The following is a 26,878-nucleotide window of genomic DNA, read 5'->3' on the forward strand; positions in this document are numbered from 1 at the left end:
GGCCAACATTTTTGGTCCAAGGAGCTGAAATAATTAATTACAATTAAGGCACATGAGGGGAGGGGTAGGCTGCAAGGGGCTGCAGAAACGTAGTGAACAAGGCCAGGGGTTCATGTTCATTTTTGCACATGTTTAAATTAATTTACTTAATAGATATCCTACTGGAGGTGTTGAGTAGGCTGTTAGATACATGAATTGGGAGTTCTGGAGTTTAGCAGAGAGGTCTAGACTCAAGACATTAATTAGAGAATCATCAGAGTATGCATGACAGAATTTGGGTCACCAAGGGAGGAAGTATTAACAGAGAAGAGAAATAGAAGTTTAGAGATGGACCCAAGGTTATACAAAAGGCCAGACAATGAGGAGAAGCCAGCAAACAGACTGTAGGAGAGACCCAAGAGATAAGAGGAAAACAAGAATGAAGTCTCAGAAGCTAACAAGAAAGTATGCAAGGATGAGAGTGTAGTCAACTGGGTCAAATGTTCTCATAGGTGTAATAAGTTCAGAACTGCATATTGATTGTTAAATTTAACAACTTGGAGATCACTGATGACCTTGACAAGAGCACTTTCAGTGAAGCAGTAAGTCTGTTTAGATAAATAAAAGAGGAAATGGAAAAAGTTAAAAATTTCAGGTATAGACCACTTAATACAAGTTTTGGAATACATTAGAGAAGAGAAATGGGGTGGCAGATAGAAGGGAATTGGAGTTGAGAGTGGACTTTCAGAGAGTTTAATGTTTGTATGCTGATGAAAATTATCTCCTAAGAGAGAAATATTGTTCAGGCAAGAAAGAAGAGTTTTCACTGAAGCCATGTCCTTATGTAGAAGAGACAGGATGTAATCAATTGCCTAGAAGAAGAAGTTTGCCAAGGACTGAACCATGACAGAAGAGGAGTTCAAGAAACTGTGAAGCTGGAATACGAAGAGAATCATCTAAATGGATATTTAATGCCCCGTGATGTCATACTGAAGTGAGGTTGGAGAGTGTTACACAGAGCCAGAACTGCAACCGTGAGGGTGAGTGACCCAAGGAGGATGGCTAAAACAATGAATTAAAAGGGGGATGGGTAGTAAAATCAAGGATAAGGGATTGGAGCTGAGGTTTTACTAATTTGGAGGACTTTAGAGAAGCAGTAACTTTACAGTAAGAAGATGAAAGGAACATTGAGAGAAGAATTCGAGAATGCATTTCTTTGTGTTGAGCAGTCATGAATTCTAGAAGGCGCACTGGAAGGGTTTTGGTAGTGAGGATGATAGGAGATGAGAACAGAATGTAGGATATGTAGAGTCTTAGGAAAATTACAGTAAAGGAAATGAGTGGGTACTCAAAATTCCTAGGCTTCTTGTAGTTTTTAAGTGGCAATAAAGAATATAATGAGATTAATTATAGAGACTCAAAGCAGATAGTGAAGCTGAGACTCTATCACGGCCAGGAGGCTTAGGGGGACCATAGGCACATGACCCATTCTAATGAAGGGTAGGATTCTCATTGTGATGCTCTTTCTCTCATCCAGAATATGCCCCAGATTTCTTTTTTTTTTTTTTAAACATTATATTGATTTAATTAGTGTGTATATACTAGAAACAGCACATATTATTTTGACTTATTCAGTTTTGTTATTTTGGTCATTTGATCAGTTTAATAATCATGAAACTAATCAGTAATCACAAAGCATCTTTGCTTTGCAACTCCATTACATAATGCAAAATGATTAAATGAAATTTAACATATGGCACAGGCTTAGTCTTGTTTTGGGTGCTGTGAAGTATGGGGAAAGGATGCTTTTTATCTATTGCATTATTTATTCTGGTTGCAATGATCTAGTTACATTAGGGATTGATAAAGAAAAATGTGTGTTTTTAACACAAGGCAAGGGGAATTCCCAAGGAGAGTTGCAATGGGGGGCTGGACATTATTCGAATTCTGGAAACTCTTCTGACAATATTTCTTAAGGTTTTAATCAGTCAGCATCCAATGTTTGATTTTAATGATAGTTTGTATTCTACAGCATTAATTTAGCTTTGAGATGGAGGGAACTCAGCCTTCTCTCAGAGCATTCTGTTAGCCTTTTCCTTCAGCGTTTGCTCTCAGACTTCAGCAACGATGTCCAAATGGACAGCTCTGACAGGTGGCTCCTCAGAGAGTCCTCTTGCCTGCCCTTCTTGTTTAGTAGAAGTGACAGCCAAAGATAGGTTAGAAGAGCCTGGCAAAACAAGAGGTAGCTAAAACTCATGAAGTGTCAATAATGGATTATGTCAGGGTCAAGGAGAGAGTTGGGGGAAATAGTTTGAGAAAATGTACTAGGGATACACACAACCAATCAGTTTTGTTGGCCTGTTTCTTCAGTGTGAAATTCAACAAAATGAAGTTAGGGAACAAGCATTCTTGGACATATTAGTAATTCTTAGTTATTAAAGAATTCAATTCTGATAGGGGAACAAAGTCTGATTGACACTTGTCTCCTTTAATCCCTTCCTCAGCTTGTTACACACACGCACACACACACACACACACACACACACACATTATTCTTTATCTCATAGATTTCAATCACTGCCAATAGCAGCAGAATCTGATTTATATGTGTTCCAACTGCTGACTTCCTATTAATTTATTCAAGAAATAGTTATGGAGTATCTTTTACGCCCCAGCTACTATTCTAGGCACTGATGATTTCACAGTTAACAGGATGGTTAAAGTCCCTGATTGTATAGATGTATCTATTCTAGTGTTTGTGTTGGCAGGAGGACAGTAGAAACAGTAAATATGTTAGTAAATAATAGGCAGACTTGGCATATTATAAACAGGAAATTAGAATTTTAATATTTATATTCATGAATCACATAGAAACATGCACCTGTGCTTGAAATATGTGTTATCACACAGCTAGGAGGAACATAAAGACATATGACATAAATTACTGCCCTCATTTCATTAGAAGGAAATTTGAGACAGAGATGGTGATTGTAAATTGCATAAAGTCAACCTAAAGTTGAGAAATTGGCAATTACTATTAAGTCAAATCAATACTTAATTTCAATTTAAAAGGTAGTTTATTTCTAACAGTCTAAAACTTGGGCAAACCCCTCCAGTTACACAACTACTTAAACTATATAAAAATTCTAGTCATATGTATTAACATTGTTCCTTTCTAGTGTAATTGTTGGTAATCCTTTGATTACCATTACTCCTGCATCCATATTTTTAAAGACTTCACGCTTGTTATTTACTACTGAACTATATATCGGTTGTGCATAACTAAGTCTAGATTCCATGATTCCTTTCCTTAATTTTATAGGTAAGAAAGTGATAGAAACCTGAAATTTATTCAGATTGGGAACTAGATTTAGGATACAATGACTTCTAATAGTGTTCTACCTTGGTGTAGAGGGATGTTTTAGGATCACACACTGAGTCTAAAGCAATAGTCTATGGTTTACTGAACTTTCTCACCAGCTAAGAACCTTCGGCAAGGTTACTCTGAATTACTTACATGTAAGATTATATTAGTGGATAGTTGATTTTAAAAAATCACTTCTCCTCCTGTCAACCAAGTCTATCCTCAGCCCCTCACCACTCAGTGCAATGCACTGTGGTTGTCCTACTTTTCCCCTAATACAAACTTTACTCCTAAGTCCTTCTAGCTACTTCATCTTTTTTAGTCAAACATTTGCCAGACAAAAATAGTTTTCCCTATCGGAGTATTGTCCTTTCTGTGGTGACAGTGTCAGGGCAGATTTAGACTACAGCCCGTTCTCTGCAGTACTGACCCTTCACTAATATCTGGGATTTTATTCTCTCATATCAATTTCTTTTGTTGAAAGCAGCAGGAAGCCCAGCCAAAATAGCTAAGTTTTTTCAGGCAACATTACACATGCATGTGCAGACCGACTGGCATTAAAAAAGAGAAGGTCAGGTTCAGGGATCTCGTGCTAGTTATGTGTAGACACAGACTATTTCAAGAACAATTTGCTTTTCCTTCAACTCTTTTAGATTTGGTTTACTTCCCTCACTGTACCAGGCCTCCTTAACAGTTGTAACTCTTTATTATTATTATTATTTTAAATCCAAAGTAAAGACAGAAGGGGAAATGATCACAGCACCCAAACAAAATGCACTTCCTGCAAAATGGTGACTTGCAGAAAGATCTAATATTTTTTGGTCAATTTAGTGCTTAAAAAACAAAGTTCAACATATTAATTTGAAAATGTCCTATTGTAGTTTAGAAAAAAGAAGAAGACAACACACAGAGGTCTGTTCATAATCTCAGAAGGTCATTTCTAATATCCTCTACTATTATTATACTTTTAAAAATAAATCATAAGAAAAACTAGACTAAATATTATTGAATTTATGTTAGATGAGGATTACTCACATCTTTCTAAAAGAATATTTTTGTTTTCTGATGAAAAATATCTTTGTTTATACCATTTGTCAAATCTCATTATATACACATTCCCAGAGGCTTATTCACTACTTGGCTCCACCAGATAGATGAGATTGCATATAAAGGATACATAAAATAAAAAGGTAGAACAGAAAACAGAAGATGAAAGAGGAAAACAAATGGACAAAAACAATTCCAGGGCTATGAAGCCGAGGTAGAAAGGAGGCCCTTACAGAAATGTCCCCTGGATTCTTCTTCATCAAGCATGGAACATACATTTGGCTCCAAGCTTTCTTACAGTCCCACATAAGGATACATCTGCTATGAGAATATGGCTTATAATGGTTAACCAGGAGCAGACCAAGAAGATAAAATTTATTACTACTTAAAATAGAAACTTTTTTCCCTGAGGTCATTGTAAATAAGATTATGTATAACATAATAAAAAACTCCCTCTTCGTATTTTTAAAGCAACTGCAGAAGTAGAGCAGCCAAATGATTTCTTCTAAAGGCCTGCAATGTAGAATAAAGATGTCATTTTCTTGTGAAGTCCTGTAGGGGCCTAGAATTGTGGGTCTAGAAAGAACAGTTCTCAGATGTGAATGGGTATTAGGAGCAGCTGGGTAGCTCATTAATGTGTGGACTCCCAGACCCTACCTACCCAGGGGGTTCTCATTCATAGGTCCAAAGGCAACCCTAGAATATGCATTTTAACAAGCATCTCAGGTGATTCTGATGAGGGACATATTTAAGAGCATCTATGTGACAGTGTCAGTCTTTTTGATACTTGGCAGATGATGCTTTCATGACAGATACACTGCTAAAGGCACATATAAGACAGACTTCAGGTATCTTCATGCTTTTTCTCCCACTTGAAAAACACATTTCAGTATGCACGCTAGCCACAATAATGTTGGAAGAATAACCCTACGTCTGCTCTAATTATTTACTTTAAATAAATCATTTGCAAATTTCACTCTTTTAATTCTCACTACTAATAAATAGCCTCCAATATATTCCACTATTGACAATAATGTACTGCTATGTCATTAATGCACAAATTACCTAGAGATGAACGTGTGGCCTGCATATTTTTCAGACAATGCTTGACAAATGTAATTTCTTTCACCTTTTTAAAAATAGATATTGGGTGAAGACTAAACTACCTGGCAGATACCTAGAATGCAGCTGTTCTAAATTGCAAATTAAATCTAAATAATATGTTTTAAGCGCAGCCAAGCTGGGTGGAAGATTTTTTATGCAGTGAAAATTGAGGACTTAATAAGTATGTGTCCTGGAAGAGAGGGCCTTTCTACTTCCACTTGCCAAGTCTAATGTTCTTCTTAAAATATATTTTCAATCCTTATACATAAGTAAGTTTAACCTAAGTTATATTTCAACCAAGAAAGAACAATATGTATGAATCGTCTAGAGGACACTTAGGTTTGCAAAATGTTATTTGTTGATGTCCCTTACAGGACAAATTATAGTAACCCATAACCATATAGGAGCCCAAATGGTGGGCTGATGTAGAGCCTTGATTCTCAAAGTGTAGTCTTCAGAGCAGGCGCATCAGCGTGTTTGTCGACTTGGTACAAAATCAAATTCTCAAGCTCCACCTAGACAAAGTGAATATGAAACTCGGGAAATGGGGTTAAACGGTCTGCTTTCACAGGCTCTGCAGGCGATCCTGATGGATGGTAAAGTTTGAGAACCACTGCTCCCTAGCATACTAAGATTTGGGGAAAATGGGAACATCTGCCTAAAATAACAACTTTAGTTCTGGGAATGTGATTTTTAAGTCCCGTTTTTCATAACAGAGCTTGAGTTTATATGTATAAATGCATACATGTGAGATCTCATTTTACCGAGCACTTCTATCTGGTTTATTTCAAACTGTGCTCATTTTTATCTATTTTGTTTGTTCTTTATTATAGGTTGCAAGATAGTGGCTCGCAGGAAGATCTAATATTTTTGGTCAATTCAGTGCTTAAAAAATAGATTTCAACACTATTAATTTGAAATGTCCTGTCCTAGTTCCTTGCAGGTTGCCACACTGATTTTTGCCCCATTTGGAGATCTGTGTTACAGTCCAGCTCCTGGATGCCTTCTGCTACACCACGTCAAGTCAAAATAACATTAATTTTAATGATACAATTTTCTAGCTTTAACTCTTGCTATACTTTCTTAAACTGCCTTATTCCAGTGATTCTTTTTATATTTTACCAAATGTACCTTGTACTTTTTCATTTTCTGTCTTTGCATATTATATTATCCTTTCCTAGGATGTACTTTTCATTCCTTTTTCATATTAAAAGCATTCTCCAGAAGCAGCTGAAATCCCATTTCTACCTTTAAGTCCAGCCCAACATAATAATATCTATTGCCTTTTGTGTGTGTGTGCAGGAAATGTCATCTGCATAGATTATATCCCTCCAGTGAAGTGTTAAGCTTCTTCAAATGCAAAGGCTGTATCTTCTATTACATACATAGGTCCAACTATTTTGTATATAGCAGTCACCTTACACACTTTTTAAATTAACTTTCTTTTTTGTCTTTTCTTTTGCCTCTTTCTTTTCTTTTCTTTTTAAAGACAGGGTCTTGCTCTGTGTCCCGGGCTGGAATGTAATGGCATGATCTTGGCTCACTGCAACCTCCGCCTCGCAGGCTCAAGAGATTACTCTGCCCCAGCCTTCTGAGTAGCTGGGACTACAGGCAAGTGCCACCATGCCTGGCTATGTTTTGTAATTTTTGTAGAGTTGGGGTTTTGCCATGTTGCCCAGGCTGCTCTCAAACTCCTGAACTCAAGCAATCCACCCACCTCAGCCTCCTAAAGTGCTGGGATTATAAGCGTGAGCCACCATACCCAGCTGATTAATTTTTTTTTATTAACACAATCTACTGAACAGATTTAAAACCTCAGTGTGTACTAGGTATCACCTGCCTTTTAAAGAACATTTACTCAGCCCTCTAGAGTCTGTTCTATTCTTGTGCAGAAAGGAGCTCAGCTGGCAAAGTAGAGTCCATGATTAACTAAGCTATAAAGGAACAGACCAAGGACTGGCAGAGAAGGACAGAGCTAGCTCTGAGGGGACTGTCTGGAACTCTGCACAGAACAGAAACTCTCTCCTTAAGGTGTTATCAAGCAGTCCAAGCAAAGAGAGAATGAACTCACTGTATGCTAACTAGTTGTGGCTACTGACCTGAACTACTGAAATCTGCAGTGCCTCCAAATATCTAGAAAATTGAGATCCAAAATGACTTATGGAATTTCAGAGATTTTTCTTTATTTTACTCGCATAATCAGTAAATATATATTTAGTCCATAGTGTGTGTATTTGCCCAAGATATTGAGATAGATAGTGAAAAAAATAAACAAAGATCCCTGTCCTTGTGAAATTTATAGTCTAGTTTGCGTATGTGTCCATACAGTCAAATATCAGCTCTGTAATGAATTTTTTTATATTGAATCATCTGACCAATTGAACTGTAATGCTACACCTATTATGAGGCGATCACCCTTTAGTAGAGGAATTTCCAGTAGTGGCTACTACTCACATTTCCTGGAGGGTAATGACATACATTTATGTGGGTAATGGCATGCATTTTAATCTGGGTGGCCAATATTGTTAAGTGCTCTCTTTCTGACTATGATTGAATTGTAATAAAATCTTGATCCCATTAGCCAATACTGCAATTTTTTTTTTAATTGCTAGTAGCGCTTGTACTGACCACAGGGAAATTTCTAGGGTTCTGAACAAATAAAAATAACTTTTACTTGTGCAGTAATTTCTCTTGGACAAAACGCTTTCTCTTACGTTATCTCATTTAATTACAGGGACTGTCATATGAGGTACATACTATTATTTCCATTGCATACTTAAGAAGATGTTCAGAAAATTTGAGTGGCTTATTCTCCTGACTCCTAAATCCATTCTCTTTTCAGTCTCATGTGTTACCTCTGCCTTGTGCTAATAATGGGTTATCTTCAGCTCACCATTAGAGGCTGCTAGCAAGCAAAGCTCTGGTTCATAAAGCTGAAACCCTATTTTGAGGTTACGTTTACTCTTTAATTCCTTGGATTGGTTGAGTATTTTAGAAATAAATCAGACTTGTTACTTAATTTGGCAGAAAAGTATTTAAAAAGACTTAAGAAAATGTGCAAATTTGGTTACTAACTCTATCACAAGGAAAGTCAATGAAAACCCCAAGGCATTTATGTTTTCACTGCAGAAAAGGTCACCTAGTTAAAATGACTCTTTGATGATAACTTAGTTATTGTATAAAAGGCAGAAACATTGTGATATGTAGAGTTTGCAAAGGGGACACTCTGGGAAGTGTTAACTATCCAGTATCCTGAAATCCCCTTAGAGCCCCCGGCACAAGGGATGCTAAACTCATTTTCACATGTTTGTAACCTAATTAGGTCTTCAGGGATAGTCTCCTGAGGTCAGAGACTAACAATATGCCAACCTTCAGCACTGCTGTATTCACCTTAAAAAATAAAAAAGCTTTCAGTCGTTCAGGAATAACAGTTTCATTAAAGCAAGTAAATTCCAGGGAAAACCAATCAGGTTGTAAAGAATTTACATCCTCCTTTTTATAAATGATCCTCCTGGCTCTCTCTTTTTTAATCTTCCTAAAAGTTGGTTGGTTTTTTAATCTTCTTAAAACTGTCACTTCCCTTCCTTTCTCCCATTTTGCCCAAGCATAGTCATTTTGATGTATTTGCAGCAGCTGAGAAGCTGTTGCTGAAGACGTATGTTCTAAATATTTTCATCGGATTCCATGTAGCTACGTAATGTGTAGAGACATTTTTCAGTGGTGCTGGGTACTGTCTTGGGGATTCAGAACTACCCCTTGAGGTACAAAGTCCTCTGTGTTAAACCTAAAACAGTAATGTTCATTTCAATCATTTAGATTATAGCTGTAGAAATGTACTACGGGTTAGATTTTTATCACCAACAACACTTCTCTATCTATGCTTGCTTGAGGTTTAAGCCTTCTAAATGTGCTTTTCTTTAGCAAGCAACCAGTCTAACTCACCTGCTGTTTCTATGAAATAGAGCAAAAATATGGCTTGATGAAACTTAATAGCTGATCCTTGTTTAGATATAATCTTGCCAATCAAGTTATTCTAGTGGGTGCACCTGGTTTAGGCTGTAACTGCTTCATTGGAGTGGAAGACAGCAGATGAATAATATGGTGAAAGCAGAGGACAGCTGAGGCCTAGGCTTGGTTTAGGAAGTTCCTGATGAGTATTTTGTGCCTTGTGGTTGATAAGAGTAAGGGATAAATTCCTTACCACAACACCTCGTGCAAAGATTGGTTCAAAGTGGCTGATTACCCAAAAGGCTCTCAGGAAAGAAAACCAGAGCTCAAATCAAATAGAGTGGAAAATAAAAGAGTGAAGTAATTGAAAACAGTTATCACCAGAAACAAGTACTGTGCCAATTATATACTCCTAAGTGGCACTAGATCATTGTCATATTAAATATATTCTAGCAACAGTTCTGTAGACCTACGCCTTTTTAATGACTGAATAATTCTTAGGCCATATTGGTAAACTATAACTCTAAACCTTTTCTTTTTGTGTACCTTAATATTCCAAATACAGTATTATGAGACTTTTTAATTTTTAATATATCAAATATTTGATAGCTATACTTACTAAAATAACTGGGTACTTTCTGGAAGGCATGGTTTGAGGCTGATAAATTGATACCTCCATATATATAAATGAAGGGGTTACCTGTGGTTTAGGTGACATATAAATGGGGAACACAAAAAGCTTATTTTGTGAGAGTGTACCTTGGGGCTGCCTCTATATCACTCTGGTATTTTGCTTGGACTGTTTATTCTCAAGGATGCTTTAGGTCTATGAATAGCATCTTTTGGTCAGAAGCAACTTGTTTATTAAAACACCCATGTAGTTGAGTTTCATGAAATGTGCACTGTTTTCTCATCAAAACCATGGTCTTGTCGTGGAAACCTTCATAAATCATACTCCAAGAACAGCTCCTTAACTGCCTACTGTTTTCTTTTCAAATACCTGTTGTTAATCTTCCTGACAGTTCTGACAGTCGTGTGCCTGCAGCTTTGAATTCCACATGTTGTAAGCAGCTTAAAACTTCAAGCCAAAGGAAGAAGAATATTCATCCATGGTAGAAACCCGAGAATCTCATGTGTGATGTCATTATAGGCAGGCAGAGCTCAAAGACATTTCCTAAATCTGAAATTTCTTCTTTATCAATGAGATACTAATAATTTCCACTATTGATGATAGTAATAGCAGAATCTACTATTTGTTTAGGGCCAGTCATTCTAATATGCATTTATTTTGATGCTTGCAGTAGTCGTATAAGGTAAATAGTAGCTAAGGCATTAAAAATGATGAAATAAGAGGTTGTAATACCTCTAAAGTATGGCCAGAAAGTGGGAAAACAGGAGTCAAGCGCAGATCTTATTAAAAGTTTAGCTTATTTCTATTTTGCCAACCTGACCTTCATTTAATTTGCCCTTTCTAACTTGAAAGGAAGTGTATCCCTTGTTTTGTTCATGTTATTTACTGAATAGAACATTATAATACCAATCAGAATCTTCCCAGAGAGGTTCTGCCACAGACCACAGGTGGAGATCAGCTTACTCGCAAGAGCTGGCTGCTGGGTGTCCCTGTAACCTCTGTCCCTCTCCTTATGGAAGCCAAATGTCAGAGGTGGGTTCTGAGGTCGGTGTAGTAGGGGGAACTTGCTTCTTCAAACTCAGGGCTCAGGGTGAGTCGAGAAACTGCTCTCGCTGTCCTCACTCACCTTGTAACTAGATACATGAAAGGAGGAGAGAGAGGTTCAAGCCTCCACTTAGAGACACAGTGGACAAACTGCTGTGAAGCACCACGCACTGAGGTTCCTGCCCAGAGTTCCTCCTAGACTTAAAACTATGCCAGAGTAAGTGATACTTTGACTTTACTTGTACTTAGGAAATAGGGTGTTTGAGTTGGAAGGAAAACACAGTGTTTTCATACCTTGCTTGACTGACAGGCCTTCCTCCCCAAGCTCCCAAAGAAGGAGTTTAAAAGTTGCTAAAGGGTTTGAAAGTAGAATATATGGGATGCCAGAATTACAAAGGACCTTGTGAATTTATAACTTCCTTGTTTCGTGAGGGAACTGAGTCCCAGAAAAAGTGACATAATGTAAGGTTCAAGCCCTTAGCATGGCCAAGGTCTTCATCTGCCTGCTAGACAAGACCCAACACAGTCTTGGCCCACTCTCCTCCTATTCTTCTTTCACCTGCTCTGCCTCTGACTCCCTGCCCCCTGTCTGTTTGCTGAACTCACCTGACATGTTTGTATCTGTCTATAACACTCTTGCCCCAGATACTTGCTGGTGAACTTGCTTAGCCCAGTTCTTAGATATCCTTTTTTTCTTTTTTCTTTTGCAATGCTTTCTTAGACTGGCCTCTCTAAAATAGTATCTTCATCCTTCTCTGTCCCCTTATTCTGATTTCATTCTCTTTATAGCACTTACCCACTTTTGTTTGTCTTTTCCTATGAGCCCCAAGAGGGCAGGTTTTTTGTTTTGTGTTGTTTTAATGCTGTATCCTTAAGCAAGTGTGTCATCCAATAAATAATTACTGAAAGAATAAGCGGATGAGTGAACACCCATTTGTTCTGTTTTGCTCACTGTGTTGTACTTGAAGGATAAATATGGAACTATATTTATTCTTCAGGTATTGCCTTCTCCAGAATTCTCTATTGTCATTTGGCTAAATGCTCCTCATTCTGGGTTTCCACATCACTCTATCTTAGCACTTAGAAAAATACGTTGGGTTACCCTTTACCATACATCTTGACTCAGGCTTCTTTGGAAGCAGTCCTGAGACAACAGCATGGGTGCAGGTGACTTGTTTGGTTGGTGATCCCAGGGAGCAGAGATGAGGGTTGAGAATAGTGAAGGCTGAGGAATGAGGATAGGGATGGAGGAAAATCCAATATAAAACTCTGATTGAGAGGTTGCTGCTATGGACAATGGGGGCCTGAGACCCCCTGGGACCAGAGAAACATACATAATATTATGCAGAATTGTCTGCTATTTATTCACCAGCTCCTGAAGGTAGTCCTGGATGGTAACTCCCAGACACATCCCAGCTTCAGGTATTATCTCCTGCTGGAATCTTCCCAGCTTCACAGGAGCAAGAACAGCTCCTGGTGGTATCCAGTAGCAGACAAGATATGGCACATGCTTAAAAGGATAAGCTGTTAGCACCTCAGGAATCAGGAATTGAAGCACACCTGGAACTCTATCCAGACATGATTGGAATCAGAGGTGACGCCAACAGGATGTAAACAGAATTCCCATAGGTGTCTGATACTGGCATAAACTACAACTTCAACAAATGTTTATGGAACCGACTTAACTAAAATGGGATTGTGAGATAACCTTGGGCTCAAGAAATAGACTTAAGTTTAAATCCCTGTTCTGTCATGAAATCTTGGAAAAATTATATCGCTTGTTTAGACCTTAGTTCTTTCATCTGAAAAATGGGATAATATTAGTTATTACTTTTTAAATGAGAAAGTTGATACAGAATCCACAGTGTCTGGCAAGCAGAATGAGCTAAATAATGGTTAACTACAATAAATATAATCATAAATAATGACATTAGCTCACTCTAATTTGCCAAGCACTGTGAACACTGTGGTTATTGACCTGATTATGGATGTGACTTAAGCTTCCCAAATCCCAGCCTGGTGCTTTTCTACTACCCGTATTTCCTCTAACATCACAGAGGCAACTTGACTCTGCTTCCTCTGTGTGAATGGGAACTCAACTCTTACCAGGTCCATCCACATTCACAGAGTTTCCATAAAGAGATCAGAACATTTCTATTGGAAATGGTGGACTGGCCACAAGGCTTATCTCCTCTCTTTCCTTAGAATCCCTTAAAATTTATATATATGTGTGTGTGTGTGTGTGTGTGTGTGTATATATACATATATATATGACCAAAAAGGATATAAATCTGTAGTAACAAAGAGAATACATTCATCAATAGATAAGAAAGAACACAATTGCAATAATTGGTCAAATAGATACGAATTTTTTAAACACTGTTTTTTTTTTTGTTGTTTGTTTGTTTGTTTTTCTCGAGACAGAGTCTTGTTCTGTTATCCAGGCTGGAGTGCAGTGGCGCCATCTCGGTTCATTGCAACCTCTGCCTCCTGGGTTCAAGCGATTTTCCTGTCTCAGTCTCCTGAGTAACTGGGATTACAGGTGCACACCACCACGTCCAGCTAATTTTTTGTGTTTTTAATAGAGATAGGGTTTCACCATGTTGTCCAGGCTGGTCTCAAACTTCTGACCTCATGATCTGCCTGCCTCAGCCTCCCAAAGTGCTGGGATTACAGGTGTGAGCCACCATGCCTGGCCTTAAACACTACTTAATTCATGTTCCTAGGTAAGTGCTGGTATACAATAAGCACTTATTTGTAGAATGAATAAAGGAAGACATAAAAATAAGCAATCTAGACGTATTATTTAGATACATGTAGGTAAGCATCAGGAAAAAGTTAAAGCAGAAGCAGATAAAGTGATTCTCTCCAGAAGCAGGACTTAGAATGGGAAAAGGGAGTGGCAACAGATTGTTGGTTTCCATTATAAATTAGCTTTTATTATTATTTTATTTTTCTTATGTGTTCATATGTTACTGTGAAAAAAATGTTTAAAAAAATTTAATGAGATGTTTAAGAGGAGACATACCTGGGAGCTCCTTCCTTTTTTTTAAATTTTTTCTTTTTTTTGAGACAGTCTCACTCTGTTGCCCAGGCTGGAGTGCAGTGGCTTAATCTCAGCTCACTGCAACCTCTGCCTCCCAGGTTCAAGTGATTCTCCTGCCTCAGCATCCCGAGTAGCTGGGACTACAGACGTGAGCCACCACTCCTGGCTACTTCTCGTATTTTTAATAGGGACAGAGTTTCACTATGTTGGCCAGGCTGGTCTCAAAATCCTGGCCCCAGGTGATCCACCTGCCTCGGCCTCCCAAAGTGGTGGGATTACAGATGTGAGGGGCTGCGCCCAGCCACTCCTTCCATTTCTGCTGAGGGAAACTGATTGTATATACTGACCCCAGAGAGAGGTCCTGCAATCCATGTGAAATGGTCATCTGATGGAATCTCGACATGTCTGATAATCACCAACATGTGTGGGGTGGAGATTATCTGTCAAGAAAACTGTGGAAGATCCAAGAGCAATATGTAATTCTTGTTGATTTGTTTCGGGAAATGGACTATTTTCAAGCAGCTGTGAATAATCACAGCTAACTTAGGAGAAAAAAATAGAGATTGTACACCTGGGTAGTGTCTGCACATTTAATACATATTTGTAGAATTAAGGAATCAAGGAATTACATTAGCTTTTATAAACTTTTTTCTTTCGTTAAATCAGAAAAATCTCACTTTATGTCAGAGAATTTTCTAGAAGTGCCTATATGTCTTTTCAATCAAATTGAATGAAAAGATCAACTGGGATGATGGAAGGTTTATTTACTCAAATCAATACAGAGTAATTATTATATCCACATCAAGTTTGAGAGCTAGCTGAAGTGTATTGACCAGTCAGTCTTGCTCTTTGAGTAAGGGATGGGTGCTGGGAAGAAGCTGGTGTAACAGCCCAGTCATCATGTGTCCAAGCTATAGGCAGGTGGGCAGAGTAATGGGCAGGTCAGGGAGGGTACAGGGCGTGGGCCTTGTTCACAGATTAACATCAGGGAGCCCTAATGTGTTCCTCAGTTAGAAGTCCAACCCAGCAAGGGGTTGTATCAATGGGTTCTGGTCATTCCCTGCAAAAAATTTGAAAACACAGATGCTAACTGCCTCCTCCACTTCCCCTATCATCTGGAGCCTCTGTTTCTGAGGGTGGGGGTAGGTCAAAACATGCATATTCAAAATTTTCTGTTTTTATTGTATCTTCTCTGATTTATATCTCTCAGAAACCTATTATTATCATCATTTGCTTACAAAATGCAAATACACTCTGCTTTCCCCACAAACATTTTGGAATAAACACAACGAAACTGACAGAAGGCTTTATTCCCCAAAAGCACCCCATGCATGCAAAATTTGGCTCTCTCCCAGTTCCATTTGTTAAGGTCTCCTTCAGTTGTGCCACTTCTCTTTCTAACCTATAATCTGCTTTCACTGGAAGCAGGAACCTGACGGGTCTTATGGGCTCAACAATTGGAATGGCATCTCCTCATTTTCTCCTCGCCTCTCCCAGCTTGTGAAATGCCCACTGACATAAGCTGACAGTCAAATGAAAATAAAAATCCTACTCAATATTCCACTCATTGTCGTACATATGCAGTATTGGCATTTTGCATGTTAATATCTGACACTGTTTTTTAATTTTTTCTAAACTGCCAGCTCATTTGCATCATCACTCTGTGATCTTCCACCTGTGCAGCAATTTGGGGGGAAAACATAACCATTTATGTACCTGCTAAAACTTGACATAGTCACAGAACCTGATCCAAGGAGAGTTCATTTATTTTCTAAACGCTCTTTATTTTGTCTTTGAACTGGTTTCTTAATCTGTTTACTCAGAGCACTGCTGGTGGTCTCTGAAAACCAAGCGAAGCTTTGAAAAATGCTCATACTCTTGGGCTAACCGGAGCAGCTTGATGGTGTCCACAACACAGCTTGGTGATGTGTACACTGTCAGGCACATCCTTTCTCAATGCTCAGGCCACGCCACACTATTCATCGTAAGTCAGCTACTTGAATTGCGGGATGAGAGAACAAAGCTCTGAGCTAAGCTTATCATAGGGGAAAAGAAAAAAAGAAAATATGCATGCCATAAGTACAGAGACCGCAGAACAAGTGTGTTTCAGCAGGTTTGACAACTAGGATGTAGCCGTCTCATGGAAATTATTGAGTTTGTTTATCCAAGAATCCATAATCTAGGAAGGAAAATAGTGTCCTGTTTTGTCATCTGTATTATAAACTGAGTATCTTGAAGAACTGAACTTTGCCTTAATCATCACTAAATCAAGTTAGCCAAGAATCCATAATCTGGCATAGGAAGATGCTGGTTTTGAAATGAATCGAATTCAGATACTATTGCCTCTTGTCCAAGACCTGTATACCTGTAATACATAGCCTAATTACTTATTTTTTATGTTTATTATTTATTATCTCTTTCTTCCCAATGAGAAGATAAGCTCAATGACAGTAGGGATTTTAATTGGATATTCTGGTAACTGATGGATCTTCAATGTCTAGAACAGTGCCTGGCACCTAGTAGGTGCTCATAAATATTTATTAGGTGAGCATATGAATGAAAAACCTCTGCTTCCTTAATGCGTCTGAAGAATCACAATACTCTCCCTAGAAAGTGGTTCCTAGTCTGAAATTTTACAGATAAAATACATTTTTAAAAAAAGCTAAGAGAACTAGAACTAATGCTGCCATTTTGTAATTGTTAAATATAAGATTTTGAAAAATAACAATAAAAATCCAAATGTTATTGCCACTAAAATTTTTTTAACAAAAGGTTATTCATAAAAAGGAAGAAAAAGAAAATAATCTAAAATGATGATTAGCTCTCCCCAGAAAAGATTCATGCTAGCTTAAGTCACAAACCAGCGTCCAACTGTTGGCGAATTTTTGAGAGCTCCTGGCTTAGATAACCACAGCAACAAGCTCTGCTTGAATTGAAACAGATTCTACAAAGATAGGCCAGGCCTGAGGACATGCTGGATTCCAGGCTAAACAACTATAGAAGCTGAGCCTCAAAGGGAATTTGAGAGATGAACCAGTCCAGCAACTTCAGGCGAGTGAAATTCTAAACCATGTAGTTTTGTTGGGTGGCTTCCAGTTGAGTTAGTCCCTCTTGAGTGTCCTGTTGTTTCTAGTGCTTAGAGGAAGCTTTTTCCAGCCAGCTGGCCTTGTGAAAACTTCCCACTTCCATCTTACTCCCCCATGGAAGCCTGCTATCTAAAGAACAAATAAAGAACAAAACCCAGAAAATAGCTCCTGATTGTCTCTTTCTGTCTCTTTGTTGATGTCTTTTCAGCAAATATTTGTTTCCTCAACTCATGTAGATAGATAATAATAGGAACAATCCAAAAGTAATTTATGAACATCTAATACTCTCAGCCAAATGAAGGGATTTGCCTTTGTAAATACATTGCTAAAATACATATAGTTTGATGTATTAAAGAAGAAGAACCAGTCCAAAAGTCCACCTTAAAATTTTACCATAGGCCCGGGACCCTCTCCAAACTTGTATGTTCCAAGCCTCTCCATTCCTCCTCTTCCTCACAGCTGGGGTTTCTGGATTCTTGCCTGGCAGTAGGCTCAGTTCTCAACTTCCCAAGACCATTTTGCCCATCAGAGGGTGTGAACCTGAAGTATTCAGACATCACAGCTCCTTCCTTCTTCTTAAGCTCCGGTTTCCCTCCCTGAGAGCTTCATCTACAATGTGCTTTAGAAATAGGTAACGAATACCAGCCCGGTTTGCATTATTGAGTTTTGCTTCTGGTAACTTGACGGTTTTCTCAGTGTTCTACTCTTCAAATCCTGAGTTCCTCTTGGAAGTGCCTACAACATGAACTGGAGACCTGGTCTGGTCTTGGGCTTGGCTGGTGACAGATGAGGAGATCCTGAACTTCAGACAGGCACTAATAGGAAGGTCTAAGATTTTCCTTCCAAGATGACAATGATGATGGTGGTGATGATGATGATTTTTACATTTTTATCTACAAAAGTGTCCAAATAATATCTCAGTGTAAGGCACATTTTAGGGTTGACTTCTTTTTCTGAATTATTCTTCATAAGAGCAGGTGGCAACAGAATAGTGAGAAGCCAGGATAAAGAAGCCTTTTTAGTAGTGAAGAAAACAACTTGAAATTAATAGCTTATTAAACTTTCTGGAATAAGACTGCAGTTTTTCAAGATTTTGTTTCTTGTGTCTATAGGTTTTTCTGCAGTGATTTTACAAGAGGGAAAAACGGATCATCCTATATTCACCATTTTATTTCCCTTTGCAAGTACTAAACTTAAAAAAAAAAGTTTTTGGTGGATATTTTCAGAATGATAATGATTTTCCCCCTAGTTTGGGAAACCATAAAGGACAGAGAGGCAAGGTTACTGGTAAACATCTATGATGAAAAGAACTATCAGCTTTGCCTAGTAGAGTTGTATTATCAGTAGTATAGTGCACAACCAAGTCGAACCTGTGCAGCACTGCTTGTTACAAGGAATTATTTCCTGCAACTAGATCACCAAACATTTTCTTTACTAACGTAGGTGAATAGTAATGCATGAAATACTATCATTGGAAAAGATGTGACAGTTATAATTCCAGCTAGAAAATGCTGTTTTATGGATTTTGATTTCTATTTAAATCTTATTCTTTAAAAAAAGTCTATAAAGTGATTTGAAGTCTATAAAGACAGTTGCTTTAAAATATACTTATAATAGTATTACTTTCCATTTGGATACACTGTTAATATTTATGTGGCAGATGCAAAAATGAAAGATCATTCATTCATAAAAATGAATTCATTAAAAAATGAAAGATCATTCATTAATTCACTCATTCATTGCATAATCTCAAAATGAAACTGAAATTCAGGCCACAGCACATTTACCCACCAGATCTTACATGAAATGTAAAATCATTTAAATATTCTTAGTGATTAACATAGCTTACTTTTTTTTTTTTTTTTGCAAGGGTTGATAGAAAGTGGAGTTTATCAACATTTTATAATGGAAAAACATTTAGAAAGTTTATTCCCTTTCTGCCTCTAACTTCTTTTTTCTCTCTCAAACAGTACCCAAATACCATGTAAAACACCACTGAGTTTTAAAAACAAAACGTCCAAACATATTTTTTCTTTCTCACAATTATTTAATTGTCTTCCTAATTAATTCCACAGTCTGAAATAAATTATTGACTTACCAGACTTTCTTGTTTTCTGTGACAGCTTCAGCAGTAAACAGGCCATTAACAACTCATAATGAGCAGGACATGTTTGCTTTTTCCACGTGCTAATTTGGTACCCCATTAGAGACATCTTTTGACTCTTCTCTTTCCTGTGGATTCATTTTGAAAGACGGTGACAGACTGCTGGGTCCTATATCTTTGGGAAAAAAAAGTACTAAAAACAATAAAACTTTTTTTTGGCTGATGCAATTACTTATGTAGAGGTAATTCATTAGAACTTTTCTTTCATCCTTTGTCTGGTTTTTTTTTTTTTTTTTCCTGCTTTATAGAGGAATACCCAATGTTCTATACATAGACTGAAACTTTCTTAACCTGGGCTACTTATCAATACTCAGTGAGTGTTTCTAGCCAAGGTTTAAATGGATTTTCTGTTTTAAAAAAAAGATCTAGTCTATACTATGAAAATGGATCCCAATATTCCTGGTAAAATGTCTTGAAAGGTAGGGAGGAATTTGCTGTAGCATGGTTCCTGATGGAAGAAAAAATATAGGCAAAAAGATATCCAAAAAGGATCTTGACAGGTTGGTCAGTGGTATGAAGTAAAATAAAATCCTCATATATATTATTTAGTTTGGAGCGCAGGTAAAGGAGAGATTGGTAGATAAGATACGTTATTTTTGTGAAAAAATAAGAATGCCTTAAGTTTGGAACTCAAGTGTAGGGGCTAATGATTCATTCTTGGATCAAATGCAAGGACTGCTTATTAGAAATAGTACTTGTCTAGTAGCAGTCTATGAGTTGTTATGTTGAATTAGATGAGGGAAAGCTAAAATGAAGAAAAAGGGATGACATTGCCCAGACTTTAATGTTGAGGGACTCTGGTGGCATCAAGAGACAAACAACAACAACAACAACAAACAAAAACAAACAAACCATATTGACTAGAGAAGTTACTCTGAAAATCAGGAAATTTTGAGTTTAGATTTAGCTTTGGGTTGGCTGGGCACGGTGGCTTACACCTGTAATCCCAGCACTTTGGGAGGCCGAGGTGGGTGGATCATGTGAGATCAGGAGTTCAAGACCAGCCTGGCCAACATGGTGAAACCCCATTTCGACTAAATATACAAAAATCAGCTGGACTCAGTGGTGTGTACCTGTAATCCCAGCTATTCGGGAGAGTAGCTGAGGCAGGAGAATCCCTTGAACCCAGGGGACGGAGGTTGCAGTGAGCCGAGATTGCACCCCTGCACTCCAGCCTGGGTGACAGAGTGAGACTCTGTCTCAAAAAACAAAACAAAACAAATTTAGCTTTGGGTATCAGTGTTCTTATTTATAAAATTGGAATAATGTATACTTCAATAAATGAAAAGAATATAATTAAATGTAGATGTTGGCATTTAGTAATAACAAATTATAAGAAATATTATAAGTATTATTCAACATAAATATTCCTAAAACATTTATATTTTTAATGTTACTCTTTATATACATTGTATTATGCTGTAGAAAACATTGTAATTAAAGAATCTCAGAGGTTTAGTACTGAACCTTTGGTTTAATTTCTTGACAAAGAGAGAACAGAGAATGATGGTTCCATGATAATAAATCAACACTTTGGCAGATAATTTCAATTAAACGCTGGTCAGTGGAATGACAGAGTCTATAGTGTTTTCTTTGGTTTATTTTTGTATCTGCTGCATCTGAGCACAGAAAAATAATATTTGTTCAGTTAAACCAGTACATGAAACCTAGGATGTGTGTACCCTTCTGGTGGAAAGTTCATTTTAGCTCTAGTGGTAGATCGATTATGTTAATTGTCCCAATTTTTCTCTCTTCTCTACATTCATGGTCATTACAACCTGGCTTTGTAGCTCCTTTGATCAAGGGATGGGTTCTTTCCCCACCCGTTGACTCTGAGGATGGCAGGTAACTTGCTTTGGCCAATAGGATGTTAACAGTTGCAACTCAAGCAAGGCCTTGAAAAAGTGCTTGCACATCCCCACTTCTGCTCCTGCTCCCTGTATGAGCAAGGAGAACATGTCAGGTCGGCTTGTGGGAGGATGAATCACAAGGAGTAGAACCAGGTCATTCCCAACATCCTAGACAAGGGGATCCTAAGCGAGCTGACCCTCAGCAAACTTCCATACATGGGAGGAAGCCCAACTGAACCCACTGGAAATCACTGACCCACAGCTCAGGTTTGAGCCTAGCAACTGCTTATTATTTTAGGCCACTGAATTTCGGAGAGGTTTGTGGTAACAATAGAGAGCTGACATGCTTCTTCAAGAGCGTAAGAATGAGATGAACAAGAACAGCATAAAAAATATGTAAGTATTTTTTATTGTGAAACAAATGGCCTTGAGCCTACTGAAAAGAATACTGGATACTTGGACTTCGTTTTAGAGCCTGTACCTCATTCTTGAAGCTGCCTGTCCTACCTATAAATGCTGCCCTACCCCTAATCAGAATCAACTTAACTAGTAAAGCTTTGATAAATAACCAGAAAGAACATGATGGTGTGTTCTAGTGAAGAAAAGACAGAAAAAAGTAATCACCTGCAGTTTTTATTAGAGGACAACACAAAGTAATGGAAATAGTAATGATGTTGGATTAATACATTTTCATATTTGGATCCTACTGTGACATTTATTAAATGTGCAACGTTAGAAAATTTATTTTCATTCTCATGTATAAACTGGAATAATGTCTACCTTATATATCTCTCTCTTTCTCTCTCTTTTTTGGTTAGGAATAAATAGGAAGGACAATAGGAACAGAGTAGTAAGAATTCCATCAGTGATGACAGTCTGTCTGATGGCCACAGTACACTGCCTCTTTCTGAGCATGTCTTGTGTTAATCTTGATCATGGATCGTGTCTCTTTTACATGATCTGTTAATGAGAGAGAACCCACTGTCTTTTATCTCTCCATTCCCAGAAGTTAGCATGGAACCCAGTAAAATATCTGCATTAGTCAGGGTTCTCCAGAGGGATGGACCTAATGGGAGCTATGTATACAAAAAGGGAATTTATTACACAGAATTGACTCAGATGATCACAAGGTGAAGTCTCATGATAGACCGTCTTCAAGCTGAGGAGCAAGAAAACCAGTAGTAGCTTAGCCAGAGTCCCAAAACCTCAAAAGCAGGGAAGCTGGCAGTTCAGCCTTCTGTCTGTGGCCAAAGGCCTGAGAACCCCCGGCAAGCCACTAGTGTAAGTCCAAGAGTCCAAAACTGAAGAATTTGGAGTCTGATGTTTGAGGGCAGGAAGTATCCAGCACGGGGAAAAGACGAAGGCCAGAAGACTTAGCAAGTCAGCTCATTCCACCTTTGTCTGCTTCCTTTTCCTAGCCCTGTTGACAGCCAGTTGGATGGTGCCCACCCAGATTGAGGGTAGGTCTGCCTCTCCCAGTCCACTGACCCAAATGTTAATCTCCTCTGGCAACACCCTCACAGACACACCCAGAAACAATACATTGCATCCTTCAACCCGATCAAGTTGACACTCAATATTAATCATCACAGTATCTTTAATGTCTGTTAAATACATAAATGATAATAAGCAGTAAAAGAGATGTTTGCTGCTGCTGCATCGGCTGGCTCCTGGTTTTTCACTGCTGTTTCAAAAAGAAAGCATGAAAAAGGTTTCCTTATTTAGAATTCAGCAGTATTAGCCATCACATTTCCTGCCTATATCACAGGGCTGGGGCAGAGGTTTGGGGAAGAAATGCTGATTATGTGAAGAACCTGGAGGTAAAAATGGGATGGTGACAAGAGCCTGGGTTTATTTCCATCCGTTCCTTATGCCTGCTCTGAGGTGAAGACTCAAAATGAGAGAATCTTAGCTGAGACAAGACAGTGGTTGAGGATTTCACTCGATAGGACACATCTCAATATATAACCATTGGAAATGTGAGCTCTGAGAAGATGAAAACTTTTAATTGTAAGGGCCCATGTTATTAGTGCAGTCAAGTGGAGGAGCAATGAAGAGCTGCATAAAATTAGTGGAATATCATGTAAATTGATCTGAAAATTACTGGTAGTTACACTATTTTCAATGAAATGATTCATGCTAATTCAAGGAAATGTTGCTTTCCTCCATTAACAGCTTTGATGCTCTGAGCAACAGGGAAGTTATGAAGCTGAAGAAATAGAGCAGGCCTTGCACACTCACCTGCTCCTAGAAAGGACAAAACTGCCACACAGCTCCTTAAAGACTTTGGTTTGCCACAGGAAAACAAATTCTGTGGAGTCCCAGCCAGGTTTTCTGTCTGTCTTCTCCCTCCCCTTCTTGGTGTCTGGCATGGCATAGAATGTCTGAAATGTCTGTTCAGGTCCTGGAGATAAGTACACAGCTGCACATCCATTTATTTTCTTAAATGAAGTCAGTAGTAGTTGGATGGCTGTTTTTGTTGATCAAGAAGTCTTAACTACTCTTTGGTTTTAATAAGTTTGAATGTGAGTGTGAGTGTGTGTTGGTGTCTGTGTACATACATGTACTGTGGTATGTGCAAAAAATAATTTATTTTTCACTTCTACACGACAGTTATTATCCACTTTGTATATTCTGTTCCACTTAAAACCAGATCAACATAGGCTACTGAGCTAACAGAAAACTGAAGAACCCAGATATGTAACATTTTCTCATTTCCTTTTTGTTTTTTTTTTAATCTGATGAAGGTTGATGAACAAAATTGAATTACAGTGCTTCCCTCTGCTTTATCATTCATCTTAAATTGCCCCTCTCTGAATTTTAGTTTTTGCCACCGGGTGATCACATTTATAGATGCTTAGCATTGGGCAGAAGTCTGCAAATAGAAAGCAACTATGTGAAAACAGCATGCAGAATTTACAATCTTATTTTTATTCTTATCACTGTATTAGATTTATTCTAGGAATTTTGATAATCATACTCTTAAATCACTTCTAAAACTGTCAGTAATTTGCATCACGCTTGGGCCAAGAGATCGCAAAACTGAATATTCATACAAGTGCAAATCATTTCATTTCTGCTTCTCTATAGACTTGGAGCAAATGAACTTTAGTTTAAATTTTCATCAACATAGACGCTAGGTAGCTGCCCTTGCACATTTGCAGAACAGCCCCCTACTATATATAATTCAAATTTGTTTAACACGTTTTATAAAATATTTTGTAATGTCTTCCTAAAGATCCTTTTATGTGATTTACAATAATTATCCTAGAAGATTACAGTCAGTTAATTTGCATTTATTAAGCACTTGTTTTGTACCCAGTACTGCGTTGTGTGCTTTGGAGGCTACTAAAAATTATTAGAGAATCTCTGCTGACCAAGAGCTCAGAATTCACAGGTTAGTTTTGTGATTCCCAACTAGACTATATCTTATTGTTTCTATATCAATTTATGCCTTTAAAGAAGAAAATTGTATGCTCTAGAGTAGTTGGAAAACACTCTTTGAAAATGGTGGGCTGAACTGGTGAGAGATGATGAGAAATACCCCAAGTGATCATGCAGGTTCCACATAAGGTTGTACAGACTACATGCTGCCCAGCTTTTGGGAGTATCATTCACAAAGCAAATGATGCTCCCTGGAGTTGTGCAGTGTACAACCCGTGCAACTGTACATTGTGGCTCTGGTAAACAGCATAATTAAATGAGAGTGGGAGGCTGTTAGGGCGGTGGTAAGGAACTTGAGCTGTTGTTTCACACGACTCACACTTCTGCCATTTCACAGCTATGGAACCCTGTAAAAATGACTTAACTTTCTCTAAACCTTAGTTCTCACCAGAAAAATCAGTTTTATAAAATAGTTCCTCACTCCTATGATTGATGTGAGGATCGAAGAGGATAATGATGGTAAAATATTCAGTACACAATAAGTCACAGTAGTAAATTTTAGTTTTTAGTTGTTATTACAACTTTTAAAAAAAAATATGTTGGGAGAATCACTCAGGTTTTAAAAATGGCATATAAGAAGTTGGAAGTCACTACTCCCTCGTAACAGTAAAAATCTAAACAAACTGAAACATCAACATATTTTCTTAGATAAAGCACAGAAGTGAGGTCACATGGAAACTGCTGCCTTAACATGAAGGAGACCGGCAGATACTGAGAAGGACTCTTTGTTAGAACAGAAACCCATGAGCAGCAACCTCCTTGGGAACCATGGCCAGGGTAGAACATCCTGAACTGTAAATTGCTAGAGACTCAGCGTGGACCACTCCGAGAGTTAAAAACTCCAGGGAAACTTAGTCATAGGGAAGTCCCAAACACTTGTGAGTTTCACCTTCAGCAGCTCACCAGGTTCTCACAGTGAATACTGGAGAAAAGTCTTTTCATGCTTTCTTCATGGAAGGGGGAAAGGAACCATATTGAAATATGCCAGAATAGTCTGTTTTTCTTAGCAAGGTCTGCCATCAGGAGAAACTGTTTTACCAGAGCCTAACATGCTGGGGTTTTGTCAGAGCTGAACTGACTTGGGAACATGAAATGCCACCTTCCATCTGGCTCTTGCTTTCCATGTGGAACAGGTAACTGTTCCACACTAGCCCCTTCAGCCTTCCATAGGGAGATGGGAAATACCAAACTCCGGCCTGTGTTAGCTATCTTGTCTCATCTAAGGGGATGATGAGCATGTGTGAAGTTCGTAACACAGAGGGCCAGGCTCACGAAAATCGTGAGACCTAACATAAAACAATAGAACACCCTCCTCCCGTATAACCTACTACCACATTACTAGCGGCCTATTTACAGCAGTTCCTTTTATCCAGCACATCGTATCTAGCTATCAAGAAAAAATCGTAAGTCCTACTAAGAGGCTAAAGATCTAGTTTGCAGAGACAGAGCAAGCATCAAAACCAGACTCAGATATGGTAGAAATGTTGGAATTATCAGACTGGGAATTTAAATGACTATAATTCATATGCTTAGGGCTCTAATGGATAACATAGAACAGATAGACAATGTAAGCAAAGACATGTGAATCTTAACAAAAAGCTGAAAAAGAAAAGCCAGATAACAAAAACAGTATACCATTAATGAAGAATGCCTTTGACGGTCATATGAATAGATTGGCCATAACTGAGTAGAGACTCTTTGATCTTGAGAATATCTCGATAGAAACCTCCAAAACTGAAAATCAAAGAGAAAAAATTGAAAACAAAGCATCCCACAACAAAGCAGAATATCCAAGAGTTGTGGGACAACTACAGAAAGAGTGCCATGTGTGTAATGACAATAAGGGAAAGAAGAAAGAGAAGAAAGAGCAGAAGAAATATTTGAAATAATAATGACTGAGAATTCTCCTAAATTAATGTGAGACACCAAACCAAAAATCCAGGAGGCACAGAGAACACCAAGCAGGGTAAAGGCCGGAAAAATGACACCTAGGCATTATTTTTGAATTACAGAAAATCAAAGATAAAATCAAAATCCTACAAGAAACCAGAGGAAAACACCTTACTTACAGAGGAGCAAGGATAAAAATACTGACCTCTCTTCAGAAATCATGCAAGCAAGAAAAGAGTGGAGTGAAATATTTAAAGTGTTAAGATAAAAACGTAAAACCT

The 26,878-nt window shown here is 38.0% G+C and overlaps 1 pseudogene; it reads right to left on the reverse strand.

Annotated features, from left to right (window-relative positions):
- Positions 1 to 2,090: 2,090 nt before the first annotated feature.
- The window catches only part of LOC105529381, a 170,662-nt pseudogene continuing 145,874 nt past the window's right edge, over positions 2,091 to 26,878 (reverse strand).

Source organism: Mandrillus leucophaeus, unplaced genomic scaffold (assembly GCF_000951045.1).
Source record: "Mandrillus leucophaeus isolate KB7577 unplaced genomic scaffold, Mleu.le_1.0 Scaffold761, whole genome shotgun sequence".
NCBI classification, from domain to species: Eukaryota; Metazoa; Chordata; class Mammalia; order Primates; family Cercopithecidae; genus Mandrillus; species Mandrillus leucophaeus.